Raw genomic sequence first — 13,644 nt, 5'->3', positions numbered from 1 at the left:
GGGCCGGGGACGCGGCGGGCCCGGCTCCCCGCCCAGGAGCGGCCGCGGCGGAGGGTGAGCGGCGCGCACACTGCCGCTGTCACTCCGCGGCCCGGCGCCGCCCCGCCGAGGGGAGCGGCGCGCAGGGAGGCGGCGCGGCGCGGTCAGTGGGGAAGGCGGGCTGCGGCGCGGCGCCTGGCTGCTGGGCGCTGACTTTAGGTGAGCCCCGGGGGCGGAGAAGGGCCGGGAGAGGCGGAGGGTGCCACGGAGAGCAGCGCCGAGGCCGCGCCGCCGAGGGCAGGATGTGGCGGGGAGGCCGCTGGCACAGCCCCCCCCCGCGCCGCCGCCATCGCCGCGGCCGTGGCCCGGCCGCCCCCCTGACATGGCGCCGCGGCCGTTACCGCCGGCCGGGCCGGGCCCCCAGCCTGGGGCTGGGGCGTTACTTGTCCCCCGAGATAACGAGGCGCTGGCCCGAGCGGCCCCCCGGGGTCCCGCTGCCCCGCTCTCCGCCCGGGCGGTGCGTGCGGGGCGGCCCGGGGCCTGCCTGTGCCGCGGCGGCGGGCGGTGTGGCCGGGGGCCGCCCCTCAGCGCGGCCGGGGCTCGGGGGGAAAGGCTGAGGGCTGGCGGCGGCCATCGCGGGAATGAGGGGGAAAACTGCGGGAAAACCGGCCTCGGGAGTGGAGAAGCAGTTCAGGTTTTTAATGTCAGCAGCTTGCTCGTGCGGGAGAATTAAAGTGCACGGTAACAGTACATCGCCCTTCGGGTTTTTCACGTCTTTGTATGCCATCTGGGATTTGTCCGGGGTGGGGAGAAGAGAATTACGGGCCTGCTGTTCCAGGAACCGTCTAAGCCACACTGGCGTGCGCCTGAGCTGGCGGAGTAGGGGACTGGTGGCAGACAGCTGGGACACGCTAGGGCCACCGTGCAGAGGAAGGGTGGCCTGTGCTCAACGCGTGCTTAGGCGACAGAGCAGCCACCGCCGGTCTGTGATACTTCAGACGCTGCGTGAGCGCTGGGAACATGCACTTACACCTGCCAAAGGGAGGCTTTTCCAAATGGCTTGTTCTGATGCACACTTGGCGCAGAATGGGACAAAAGAGACTCCAGGGACCAAGTCTGTCAGCGTAGCTGTTTGGAAAAGGCGTTAAATACATCGAGTGTATGAAGTTTGTTATCGTCTTTCAGCACCAGCTTTGTGGTTGAGGGTTTCATTTCCAGTGACCTTTCAGGGCTAGAATAGAGATACTTTAGCAGTGACCACATCTGCATTAAGAAAATGGCATACCACCACCACTTACTGTCTTTGACATGAACACAAAATTAATTGTTAATTTTCTAGGGACTAGGCTAAGTTTAATTGGCTTGGGTATTCTATCTAACCTAACAGACCCTAAGCCTAGATCTATTTTCTTCTATTGTTTATCTTGTAGGACACAGATGACTTTGGGATGAGAGGGACATAACACTCCTGCCACATGTAGTTCACCAAAATAACAAACAATTTTTAAAATAAAAGGCTTGGACCTTTTCCTTCTAAAATAAGTGACAAAACTTCATGGATTAAAGTGCAAGTATTCAACTTTGTTCTTTAAATTTCTAAGCTGCACTGTGGCAGTGAATACCACAAAGACAGCAAGGCTGTCAGTCTACGTAGCAAAACATTTTGTAGTCCCCATTTTGAACTGAAGAAAACCAGTAACAAACCCTGAGAAGGTGAGTGGACTAATAACCAAGGTTTAAAAGTTTAAGTGTGAAATTATGAAATTTTGTCTGAAGAAGTCCTCACCGAATGTTTTATCAGTCCTTCTGCTGACTGATTGTTCTGTTCCCAAGTCACTTGTTTCCCAGCTGTTTTATCTGCTTTGTCCTCACATAAGATTAGTTTCCTTAAGTGCAATAACCCTACAAATATGTAATATAATTTGGAATACTATGGAACAGACTTGCTCTGGATTCTTCCTTAATCTCAGTTTCCTCCAGGTTTTAGAAATTTGTGCTTTTTATTGATGCCATGCTCAGCATAGCTTGAGGTGGCTGCAGAACCTTCCTTAGAGAGTTTCTGGGGCAGATGGGTAAACATATTTCCTGGTGAGTTGTACGTACTGATGAGATGCAGTAAAAACAGCTTTAACTTTGGCAAATAAGAAAACCTACAGCTAACCATGGCTTTGCATTCTAGGAAGCATCTCAGACCATGATAATAGTGTTTTCTGTGTTTTTCCTTGAAAGGTGAAGTTTCAGTTACTGAATTGGCCAACCGTAAAACAGTCTATACCTTTTGGTGAAACTGGCTCCATCCTTTTCTGACATAGAGCAGATGGTTTCCTCCCACGTGTCTTGGGCCTGGAGATTTGTTGTGATTGGGCTGCCACTGGGGCATTTGAAAGGTCTGTTTAGCTCATTTTTTAAAAACAGGGCAGTGTGAATGATGGTGTAGTAGGCAGGATGCAGAAATATCCTGCTGAAGGTAACTGTAGAAAATCATCATCACAGGGAAACACTGTTGCAAAGGGGGTGACGTGCTTTCCATATTTTTCTGAGCAGGAGTGTGTCCTCTTTCTAGGTAATGTCTGAGTGGCATTTGGAAAATAAGTGACTCGATTTGGCTCAGTGGAATTTCCCCAACCCTCTCTTTGTTCTGGTGGCAGAATATTATAAAAGGATCACCAAAAGCTGAACTTGAGAGGCTAAACTGTCAACTGAATGAACCCTTGGTTTTTACAGATTCATTCCAGCTATGCGGCTCATGCAGGTAGAAAATTTCAAGGAGAATGAAAAGGCCAGGAAAGAATACTTCTTAGTAAATCAGTGGCTGCAGCTTGTATTTTTAAGACCCTTCAAAATACTTTGCAAAAAACTTCACAGCTGCTCGTAAGGCTTATAAACAGATGGCAATATTTCTCTTCATCATTGTCCTAGCCTGTGACGGCTTGTTTTCTTATTAGTGTTCTGACGTTTTTTCAAGCCTGCCTTAGCCTAGACCTGCCAGGCAGCGTGAACTTCCTCCTGTGCGCTGCTGGGTGATTTTGAACATCCGTTCACCTCCGAGCATGTTGGGGCTGCTCTCTGCCTTGCTGGGTCAGACTCTTGGCTCATCTTTCATAACCGCCAAGGTCTTTCATAACCTCTGATCTTTCATAACCCCAAACGGTAGCCAGTTCCTCTCACATGCCTTTTGTAACCTACACACATGCCACGTGTTTAATCTCGTCCACTTGGAATAGGCCTGTCCTGGATGAACCTGAAATACTGGCGTTTCTTGGGTGCTTTGTCTGTCTGAATCCTCCTGAGCCCTGACCAGATTTGTGTAGAGATTGGCCTTCCTTCCCTGAGACAACAAATGCCCAGCAAAGGGAAAAAACCTGTTCCCTCTGACCTCAGAGCAGACAACAGAGCGTAGCTGTGGGTTTCCTTCTCTCCCGGGGTGTGAAGCCCTTATTGACTTAGGTGTGGCTCAGCTGGAGGTGGTAGGCTCCTTCAATTCCTGTCCTAAACTGCTGCACGGTGTTCATCAGCGCAGCTGCTCTGCGCGCCACCCAGAGATCCCCATTGCAGTCTGCTCAGTTTGTGGTACAAAAAGCAGGGTCACTCGGAGGGGAAGCTGCTGCAGCTGAAATTGGTTTAATAACGCCTCAGCCGACAGCTTGCCATTCTCTTCTTTGGCAGTAATTGCACGCTGCAGTGATACAATAAAATCAGTAGTTTTTGCAGAGAGAGGGTGACCTCTCTGTAGCTAGCTGGCTATCCATGTGGAATCTGCAGATGTCTTCTAGCGCAGATCCTTGTCACTTCACGTGTTTGATGGATGATCTCTTAATAGGGAATTAAATGGGAGAGCAAGTGGCTAACAGTATTAATAAAAACAGGAGAGGGGGGGAGGAGAAAAAGGAAGTAATCTTTTGGAATTATTAGCCTCAGTGCAAAAGAGCATTTCCTTAGCATGACAGCCAGAGGCTTGCTGCCCTGTTATTAAAGCACTTCAGTGGGAATCCATGCAGATGGTCTTTTTACCCAGTAAAGGATTATATTGGATTAGTCATACAAAATTGTTGTTTACTGTCTCTAGCCCTGTTCCCTGGAGCTTTTATCAGGATCTCACGAAGAATGAAGTTTTGAATCTGCCTTCAAGAGGTGACCCAGATGACAAGCTTTTTGTTTGTGCAAACTACTACAGCGTTGAAGTAGCTCAGTGCAATTGTAATGCTGCAGTGAGAGGTTTGATAGCTGATAAAAAAAGATTTTTGTTTTGCCTTTTGGGTGTACAGAAGGAAGGTAAATCATGAGGAGATGTTCTTTCTTCCTGCTGGACTCCATAGAAGGGCTGTGATGATCCCACTTTGCTTCATCAGAGACAAACAGGAATTCCTAACACTGGCACCATTTTTCATAATGCTCACTAATGACTCATTAATAACATAGCGCTTGATTAATGCACCATTCTAAGTAGTGTATTAGGTGTTTCTTGTGTTCCCGTTCTGTCATGTGGTCATATTCTGATCACCTTCTTTCTCTACGCCCAGAAGGCCCAGGCTTCGCTGCTTGGACACCCTCTGCATTTTTCCTCCTGCCACAAACTAACCAAAAGATAGTCTCGGACATACAGCATAGGATTCTCCCTTCAGATCTGTCCTGGGGGTTGGTTAACATGGAAATCAAGACTTTTCGGCTTCAAGATCTGACAGACAGCTCTATGGGTAAAATGGTGTCCTTCAGTGTTTTCTGGAGTTTTCCGGCTGGCTCTGTCATCCCAGGAAATCTTCCCTTCCCAGAGGTATGGCTGCAAGAGCTTTCCTGGGCTGCAAGCACCTTTGATTCTCCCCCGAGTGATGTTTTTGTTCTCTGGAGGGAGTTCTGTGGACAAAGCAGTACAGTCCCAAGCTGTTACTTTTTTTCTTAGGTCATGTCTGTGGGTGTAGAATAGTGTGTGGTAAAAGTCTTTTTACCCTGGCCTTGAAGGGGGAAGTGGCAGACTGTTTCTGCCACATGCATGCCACTACTGTTTTTTGAACATTATCCACTGAAAATACTAACAATATTTTCCCCCACCCCAAAACCAAACTATTATTATACCTAGATGTTTCTGTTGCTGAAGGTGATAGAGAACTTCCGTTGTGCTGTGGTAGGGATCCCTGTAGCCTAATTTGGTTTAATAATTACCTCTGTTTGGTTTTGTCAACTTTAAGATTAAATTGATTTCCTCTTATATATTAGGAGAGAAGATTTATTTTTTCTAATTCTGCAAGCAGCCTTAAATCCAATCAGGTATTTGTGCTTTTCCTCTTGATATGTGGGAAATGATGTTTTGAACTGAATTCTGAACTTTTGCTGTCCTCTGTGGTTGTGCCAAGGCTCGGGAAGGCCAGACTGCTTCTCCCTGTTTCAGGGAAGGCTCCTTAACACAAATGGGACTGTTACTTCCTAAGCAAAGCTCAAAACAAGATGGAGAAAGAGCCTCTTTCCCATGTTGGCCGTTGTGTTTGAGATTTTTCAACTGACGGTTGATTGAGTGGTTGGCAGCACTGATTGTGCCAAAGAATGTACCAGGCAGAAAGACTGTATGAGCCTTGCCATCATCCACCCTGAAGGCGACTCAGGAGTCATTGCTGACGCAGCTGATGGATGAAATAAGAGATTAATTTGGAGCAGGTGACAATTTTATGTTTTTACAAAAGCATGTAGATTTTCATAGTAGAATTTTAATTCCTGGAAAGTCTCATGAGGATGGTAGGTCTCTCTGAGGGTCAAAAGGGCACATCCGTGTGGAAAAAAGGCTACGCTTGGAGTTACTATAGGGTTGCATCAAGTAATCCCGTGCTCATATATTTTCTGACAAATTAAATCAATTATTTTGGTGCACATATAGCTGAAAAAGAGTGCAATGGGTCACATTCCTGCTGTTTGGCAGTAAGTAGTGACGGGCAGCACCACTGGAATTGATAACATTTTCATTTGTGTCTGCCAGCATGAAATGTGTCTCTGTCCATACCAAGCTAAGTCAGAAACAAAAATGCAAGGGAAAAAGAGTGTGTTTCAACAAACCAGCTGAATAATAATGTAGGAAAATGTTTCTGCTGTAATTGTTTACAGTGGAAATTGAATATCTTCGTGGCATGTCATACGTTTACTGCCACAGAGAAATTTTGAAAAAATCATGTATTGTTAGTATCTCTGGAAAATGAACATGTTTCCTAATCAAGTACACAAAAGTATTTTATCACTTGCATAAACTGTGGTTTGTGTACACATGCAGGCTAAAATTAACTTTTGATTTTTGGATGCTTCAAAATCTGATGTCCAGTGCTACCCAGCCTTGGGCCATTTTTATAGTTCTGTCGAGCATCTTTAATTTGGAAGAACGGATGCTCTTTTTGAAGTGGAGCCACTCAAAATCAGTGACCATTTTTGAAAATGTTTGATTGTAATGTATATGATAAAACCTACAAAAGCTTCAGCTGCAGCTTTTCCCAAGAGTTTGAAGATACAAGTAGGGGGTTTTTGGGTGTCGTTTGGATCAACACTTGTTTGATAAAATCTGAATCTTACACAAACTCCTTGCAGGTCTAGCTGCATAACTGAGAAAGCTGACTGTTGTCTGCTTCCTCCATCTGTCTTCGGTTCCCATGCCAGCTATGGAAAAGCAGGACAGAGGGAGGCTGCATGGCTGTTTCTAGGTCAGAAATCAGGAATTCTTGTTTATGTTTTAGCTCTATTGGCTCATTTCCCAACTTTTCTGTGTGTCATTTTTCAGCCTGTAAAATAGAGATGATGTTCTAAGGGTGACAATTTTTGTGTTCTGAAAATATTTGGGTCTTAAAAACTGTGCATAGCTGCTACATCGTTGTCAACTCCTGGGTAAGCAGGAGAGCAGCATTATGCCCAGAACTAGTTGTGTTTGTAGAAGAGCTAGGGCGACAGGATCTGCAGATTTCACATCTGAGAATGACCCAAGACATACTGTGGGCTTGTTTTCTCTGCTAATTCTGACTTGTCTAGGTTGTTCTCTGAGTGCTGCCCAGTGTTGCCCTTTCCATACCTGCTCTAGTTTTTGCAGAAGCCCTGAATTAATCCATCTGTGCTTCCTCCTGTTTTTGTTTTACTGCTCCACCCATAGTATTAAAAAAAAAAAAAACACCAACAAAAAAAACCCAGAACCAAACACCTGGTTACCGTAGGAATGTTAAGTCCTAGCAAGCCTTGCACATTCTTTATACTCTTCCTTCATATTCATGTGGCTTTGCCTTGTATGGTATTAAGCAATTTTGACTACTCCTGACATTTCTCATATTGAGGAAAAAGTTGTTACCCTACTCATACTGTCTACAGTGAGATACTGGTATGTAGGATATGCTGGATTTGACTGTGCTAATCTTTCTCCACTGTCTTATACTACAGCTTCCCTATGTCACTTGAAAAATTATTCTGAAGTAGTCATTTTACAAAGTGTTTCAAAATATCAGAATTACTATTATATCAGAGCATGTTCTCTTCTAAATTAATAGCACAGAATCACTGAAATGTTGGTCTAAAAGGGGTGTAAAATGATCATACATGCTGTATATCAGTATGCTGTGCATGTTAGATATACCTGTATCCAAACTCATACCTGACCATTCTCTGATCTGTTTGCTAAAACCTTTAGTGGGAAAAAGCTATGTGTATTTTTCTTCTTTGATATTAAAAACATTTTCCTGTCACCCAACAAATGATCTCTGTTGGAAAGTAACTTTATTTCTGCTCATCCTTCTCTACAGGACACAGGAAACAGCTATTACTGTCCTTTACAATAACCAAAGATAAAGTCAGTCAAAATGATTCTCAGCAGTCTCAGTTTTGTGGACTAAACAAACACCGTTATTTCAACTCTTCCTAATAAGCTGTATTTTCTTGCTCATATAATTTTTTTCCTGTTTTCTAGACTCCTCAGGACCTCACCTGAGGTTCTGTTTGTGCTGGATGAAACAGAATAGAACTGAGTAATTACATTTCAGGATATTGCTACTTCATCTGAAAAGGGGATTACCCTTTTCCTGCAGCACCATTGCATTGCTGGCTGGTGTTATACCTCCCAAATGTTGGGGGTTTTTTTTGTGTGTGTTTTTTGGGTTTTGGGTTTGTTTTTTTTTACGGCTACTCAAGCCAGTTTCATCCAGCTGTATTTTTTCAAGAAGCAACTTTCTGGGTTTTATACTATGAACTGTCAGTTACTAATTTATTCAGTGTTAACTGCTGGTTAAAGTATTTTGCCAGGCTATTTGGGGGCAAGGTGACTTATCACAAGCCCCAAGAATTAGCAGTGTTGTGTGGCTGCTTCTGCAGTTATGGAACCAATACAGAAAACTTCACGGACAGAGAGGATTTCTGGCAGCTGTTAACAGCATGAGCACGTTGTTCCCTCCCATGCGCTCTCGGGTTGTTAACAGCCTCACAGCTTGGATCTTCAGTATATTCAGCTCAGCCCAGTGGCTTTTGCCTTGCACTGTGACCCCTGTGCAAAGTGCAGGGAGTTGGCCAGATGGGTGATGGGCTTACCCGGGTTGATGGCAGAGGAGGGGAGATGCTGGGGTTGTGCCTTGGAGCTAGAGGTGTACGCCACCTCCCTTAATCTGATAGCGGTTACAGTTCCCACTTGCAGGCTAATGGGCCCCAAGCGCCCTGTACCATGTTTTTAGGTTAAGTTGCAGACCCACGGTAGGCAGTAGCGAGCTGTTTTCGTCTCCCCCCTCTCTTCCCAGGCATGAATGGTTCCTTGCAAAAATTGCCAGGCTGCAGTCAGGTGCGCTGCATGGTCAAGATGGACGGAGACACACACACACACATGATAGCAGCATGTGATGGGCTGTACGTAACAAGAGAGGCAACATTTTATACAAAGACAGGAGATGCAGAGAACAAAAGAAGACAGACTTGAGACCTAGAGAATAAGAGAGGAACAGGAAAGGTTTTGAACTGCCAACAACAAAGGGTACTGAGGCTGGCAGGTGATCATCACTGCTTTGGATCAGGCTTGCTGTGATGGGTGATCTCGTGGCTGGTGAGTGCCTTCTGCTGGTGTGTTACCTCTGAGGCCCAGTCTGTCTTGAGGGTGGCATGCTTTCGTCCTGCCTGTATGCCCTCCAGCCTGGTCTGCCAAAAATTCTTGCAAGATACAAAACCCAAAGGCGACCCCCAGCAAACAGTAGTAGTATCAAGTACCACAAATGCCAAGGATACACACACCCCCACCCCAGTGGGTAGCAACGTTACCAGACATGCTGTTACCTCCTGCCTTGGCAGGTGTTACTTGAACAGCCCGTACCGTGGCCTCTGTTGTTAGGGGGGTGGGAGATGCGGAATATGCTTTTGTAGAGATACATAACCGGGTGTGTGTTGATGTGCAAGCGTGTCGGTGCAGGTCTATAATCGGCAGTGTCTGCAATGCCATGCACTCAGTGTACGTTAATCACGGAAGATAAAATTGCGATTAAAACGCACGGCGATTTCAGAGAGGCCAGCTGAGACTGGGTGTTTTGGCGCTGGCTGCGGAGGCTGAGGTTCACAGCCACAGAAAACCCGGCTCCGGAGCTGGTGAGGGGTGCCGCTGTCACCGCCCGGCGCGGGCCGGGTGGCAGATCCGCGCCTCTCGGCGGCTCGGAGGCGCCGGGCGAGCTCCGGGGCTCGCCCCTCCCTGCCGCGGCAGTGCGGGCCCGGGGGCGCTGGCTGCTCCGGCGGCGCCGCTTCTGCCGCTGCCCCGGCAACGGGCGGGGTGCCCGCGTGCGGCCGAGGCCCTTGCCTGCCCGCGGTCGCTCGCCTGTGACGCGGGCTGCTCGCCGCTGCTGGGGGCCGAGCGGGGCGGCTTCGCTGCCGAGGCGCCTGCGTGAGGGCCGTGGGGCGGCCGTGGCGACGGGCGGTGACCGGGGCAGCCGTGCGGGGCCCTGCGGCGGCGCCGGCCCCGGCGCGGCGGGTGCGCTTGAAGGCGGGCGCGGGCGGACCGCGGCCCTCGGCGGCCGCCCTGCCCGAGGCGGGGCTCCGCGGCGCCATGGCCCTGCCCGCCGTCCACAAGTGCCTCCAAGTGAGTGGGGCCCCGGGCGGTGCCGGGCCGCGGGCTGGCCCCCCGCACGCTCCGGGGAGCTCGGCAGCCCCGCGGAACGCCCTAGCGGCCCGGCCCGGCCCGGCGAGAGCGCCCGGGGACGCACGGGCACGGCGACTCTGGGTCCCCCGGGTTTGCCTTTACCTCCAGGGGCTGAGCTCCCGCGTGCGGCAGCTGGCGGTTTCTCGTGGCCGGCCTTCCTTGTGTGGGCCGAGCATCGGCCGGGAGCACCGGTCCTACCGAGCAGCCTGTAGGTCGGGGCAATACCGTGACTTGCGGTGGGGTCGCCGGTGAAATGACACGCGTGACTGCGTGCTGCTGGGCGAGGCCCAGCAAAAGTGCGTGCGAGAAATTCTGCTGATGTGGCTGTCAGCTTTGGTGAGGTTAAAATAAGAACAGATGTGAGCTTACTCGCAGAGCTGATTTTTAGAAGTATAACTGAAAACGTGTATGTTTTGTCCCTTTGTGATTTATCTTTTTAAAATGCAAAACCAGTTTGCCTTATCATTCCCTAATGAATTAATGAAGTTACATTAAAAGTCTTAATATATGTGATAAAGATGCTGTGTTTTAGTCAATTCTTCATAGAGTTCGAAGCCCATTATTTTTCTTCCTATTTTGCTTTGTATAGTTTAAGATAAAAATAGCAAAACTTTTGGGAGAGAATTTTAATGTGAAATGTTATCAGCATAATTAATATTTGATCTGAAAATGTTGCTTCATTTTTCCTTTTTAATTCTCTTCCTTTTCAGCTCAGTGATGAAAATGAACAGTTAGTCAAGAAGTTGAAAAAACTACACATAAAAAATAAGGAGCTAGAAAAGAATCTGGGTCAGATCCAGGAAAAACTGTATCTGCAGCAGTTAATGCGTGACTATGGCACAAGCAGAGAGTAAGAATTGTCAAATGTTTCTTTTTGTGTCAAAAGAAGTGCATGTTGTAGTTTAACTTTTACCTTGATATTCTTCAGATGAACTAGGCCCTATATGATGTGCATATTTTGAGGGGCCCTCTGTGAACAGGGTGGTGGGGATGGAGAATGCTGCACGCCTGTAAGGGGATAAGGTATGGCTGGGGAAGGTAGTACAAAATTCATTGCTGTAGTGAAAGAAACAGTTTTATTATCAGTAAGTAATACTCCTGCTTAGGCAACATGCTAACTCTTAACTGCAAAGAGTTTTGGACTATTTTTCCACCAAACAGTAGTTAGATAGTTAAATTGCATCAGTACTGTTTAAAAGATTTGGAAACTGGGACCTTAGGACCTGAAAAATAACAGTGATAGTGGTCTGGAGAGTGTCTGCCAAGATTTAAGTACCTATTTGCAAACATTTTCAAGTTGAAACTTTGCTGTGTTTATGATCCTTCATGGAAACCTCTACTGTAAAATCAAACTGAAAAGTAACTTAGCTTTTTTTTCAGTTGCTTTGTTTGATCCAATTAAAATTGTAAAATCTAATTTTATTAAGCTGTTGTGTTTATTTCAATTAAGTGTTCAAGTTCAAACAGAAGCCCATTTATGGCGTAAGGGTGGATACAGCAAGGATCTTATTCTAGACGGTAACAGTGACAGGTGAGTTCTTGGGAAATGCTCCTTCACAGAATTAAATATCCTTCTCTGTAGTCTAGAATGTGCTGTTCATGATTAAGTCAGTTGATTTTTTTTTTAACTGTTGTGGAAGTGGCTTCCAGCATTTGAAATAATGGAAAATAGTATTTCTTTTAAAAATGTAAATAAAATTAAATCTTAGATTAAATTTGAAAATAGCACTAAACAAAGAACAAAATGGATTTCTTTTTCAGGTCTTTCACTAAGAAAAGTTGAATGAGCCAAGGAAGCTTATTCATGTGTGTGTGAACATGCATGATCTTTTTTGTAGATTTTAAACCTAGAATTATGTATTTTCATTTTCTGTTTTGTGGGAGCTTTCTTAGCTCATTTTTTCTAGGTCAGTTTCATGTGTATATAAAATTTATAGACTGGTACTGTTTTTCAAAATCGGCCAGACAAGTGATTCTACTTTTCAGTCTAACTGATTTTAGAAGTGAGCCGCTACTTACCAAAGGTTGCCAATTAATGCTAGAAATAAACTCTCGTAACTGCTTTTTTGATGCAAAAGATACATTTTTGCTTTCAGAGAATATATATTGAAACTTTTAACAACTAGGCATGTTACATAAAAGGTAGTTCCATCCCGGAATGCCTTGATTTTGAAATAAATAGGCTGCTCTGTTCTTTCAAAGGCTAAATTTTGTCTGCTTACAGAAATAGGCTGTGGAGCTTAAAAGGATAGAGGCAGACCATAGTGCTTTTGTTTTAAGCAACCTGTTTTTAGTGTTTCCTTTAGGTGTCTGTAAAAGGTTAATTTTTTTCCCTTCCCTTTTTTAAAAATACTTTTACAATGTACCAGACTGTTTTTGCAAACTAGATGGGAAGGCTGGGTGTCTAGCTCTGGGCTTGAATTGAGTACCTAATTAGATGCTTATCTGGAAGAAGTCCAAGTTACTCCTTGAATCTAGTGCTGGACCTGCTTGTGTTAGGTTGTACGTGGATAACCTGACAGCTTTTTTCCTAGCATCTATTTGTTTGTTATTTTACAAAGCTGTTCTGTACTGTAGTATTGCTCATCCTGCTTGTGGTGCGCAGTCATGAGTTAGTATGAGTGCCAGCTCTTACTTGAATTCCTAATAAAACAGGAAAAATGTCTGTTCATGTTCATCACTTACGTTATGGGCCTGATATATGTAGACTGAATGCTATGAAATATGGTAGGAAATTAGTGTAGCAGAACTTGATGCAAAACAGTGTCAAGGGGAAGGATCCCAAATCTGTTTATTTGACATTGATTTTTTTTTTTTTTTTTTACCCACTCACACTCATTTTCTCCTAGATTTCATTCACTCATATCCTCACACTCATGCACTCAGAAGCAATGAGAACCTGGTTTGTGCAACACATGGATGTTGTCTCACGAGTCCTCATATGTGTTCTTGATTGGTGGCAATAAACTAGTTTCTAGACAAATTTTTATATCCTTCAGGAGTGGTCTTTTGCTTTTCCTGTTGTGCTAATGGGGGTAGGAATGGTATATGTGACATGCTGCAAAGTCATTGCCACCCTCTTGTTGTTAGTGTATAGGTCTTCTATCAATAAGTTATTTGTACTGAGGTTTAATCAGAGTGTGGGTGTGTGGGCTGGACAACAGCAGGGTCCTCAGCCTGGCTGAGTGAAAGGGATTCTTTGCCATTGATACAGACCATTCTTCTAACTCTCACTTTGCTGCTTTTTCTGGTACTTTCTCTTTCTGTGTTGCCAGTCATTCATACCCATCTTAAATATTTCTGTTAGAAGTTTCTACAGTACAGCTACAGTCCAAGTGATCTCTATGGGGTGTCTGTAATACTTCTATCATAAAGGATGCACATTTTGCTGGCTTTCATGTTTTATTACAATCTATGCATTTCTTCTGTTTTAGACTCCTTGAGATGTATAATGAGCTGCAGAAAAGTTATGTTAAGGAAATAAAAACAAACCAGGAGCAAAGGGAAGCAATTAAAAATCTCACTGTAAGTAGAATTTGTAGGAGATGGTATCAAAT

General features: G+C 45.6%; 1 protein-coding gene across 4 annotated transcripts in view; it reads left to right on the top strand.

The window, feature by feature from the left end:
• The first annotated feature begins 58 nt into the window (after positions 1-58).
• Positions 59-13,644, top strand: part of MPPE1 (metallophosphoesterase 1) — a 32,616-nt gene continuing 19,030 nt past the window's right edge. Inside the window, exons 1-2 of one of the 4 annotated variants that reach the window (XM_055705103.1) lie at positions 11,575-11,618; positions 13,522-13,612. The gene's annotated coding sequence lies outside the window, so the exon portion shown is untranslated. Of the gene's footprint in view, positions 199-11,574; positions 11,619-13,521; positions 13,613-13,644 lie in introns of those variants that run through there. The other 3 variants (XM_055705102.1, XM_055705104.1, XM_027798604.2) reach the window with 3 other exon arrangements.

Source organism: Falco cherrug, chromosome 3 (assembly GCF_023634085.1).
Source record: "Falco cherrug isolate bFalChe1 chromosome 3, bFalChe1.pri, whole genome shotgun sequence".
In the NCBI taxonomy this organism is placed as follows: domain Eukaryota; kingdom Metazoa; phylum Chordata; class Aves; order Falconiformes; family Falconidae; genus Falco; species Falco cherrug.
Note: the sequence above shows the minus strand (reverse complement) of the source record. Positions and strands in the feature narration are given on the sequence as shown.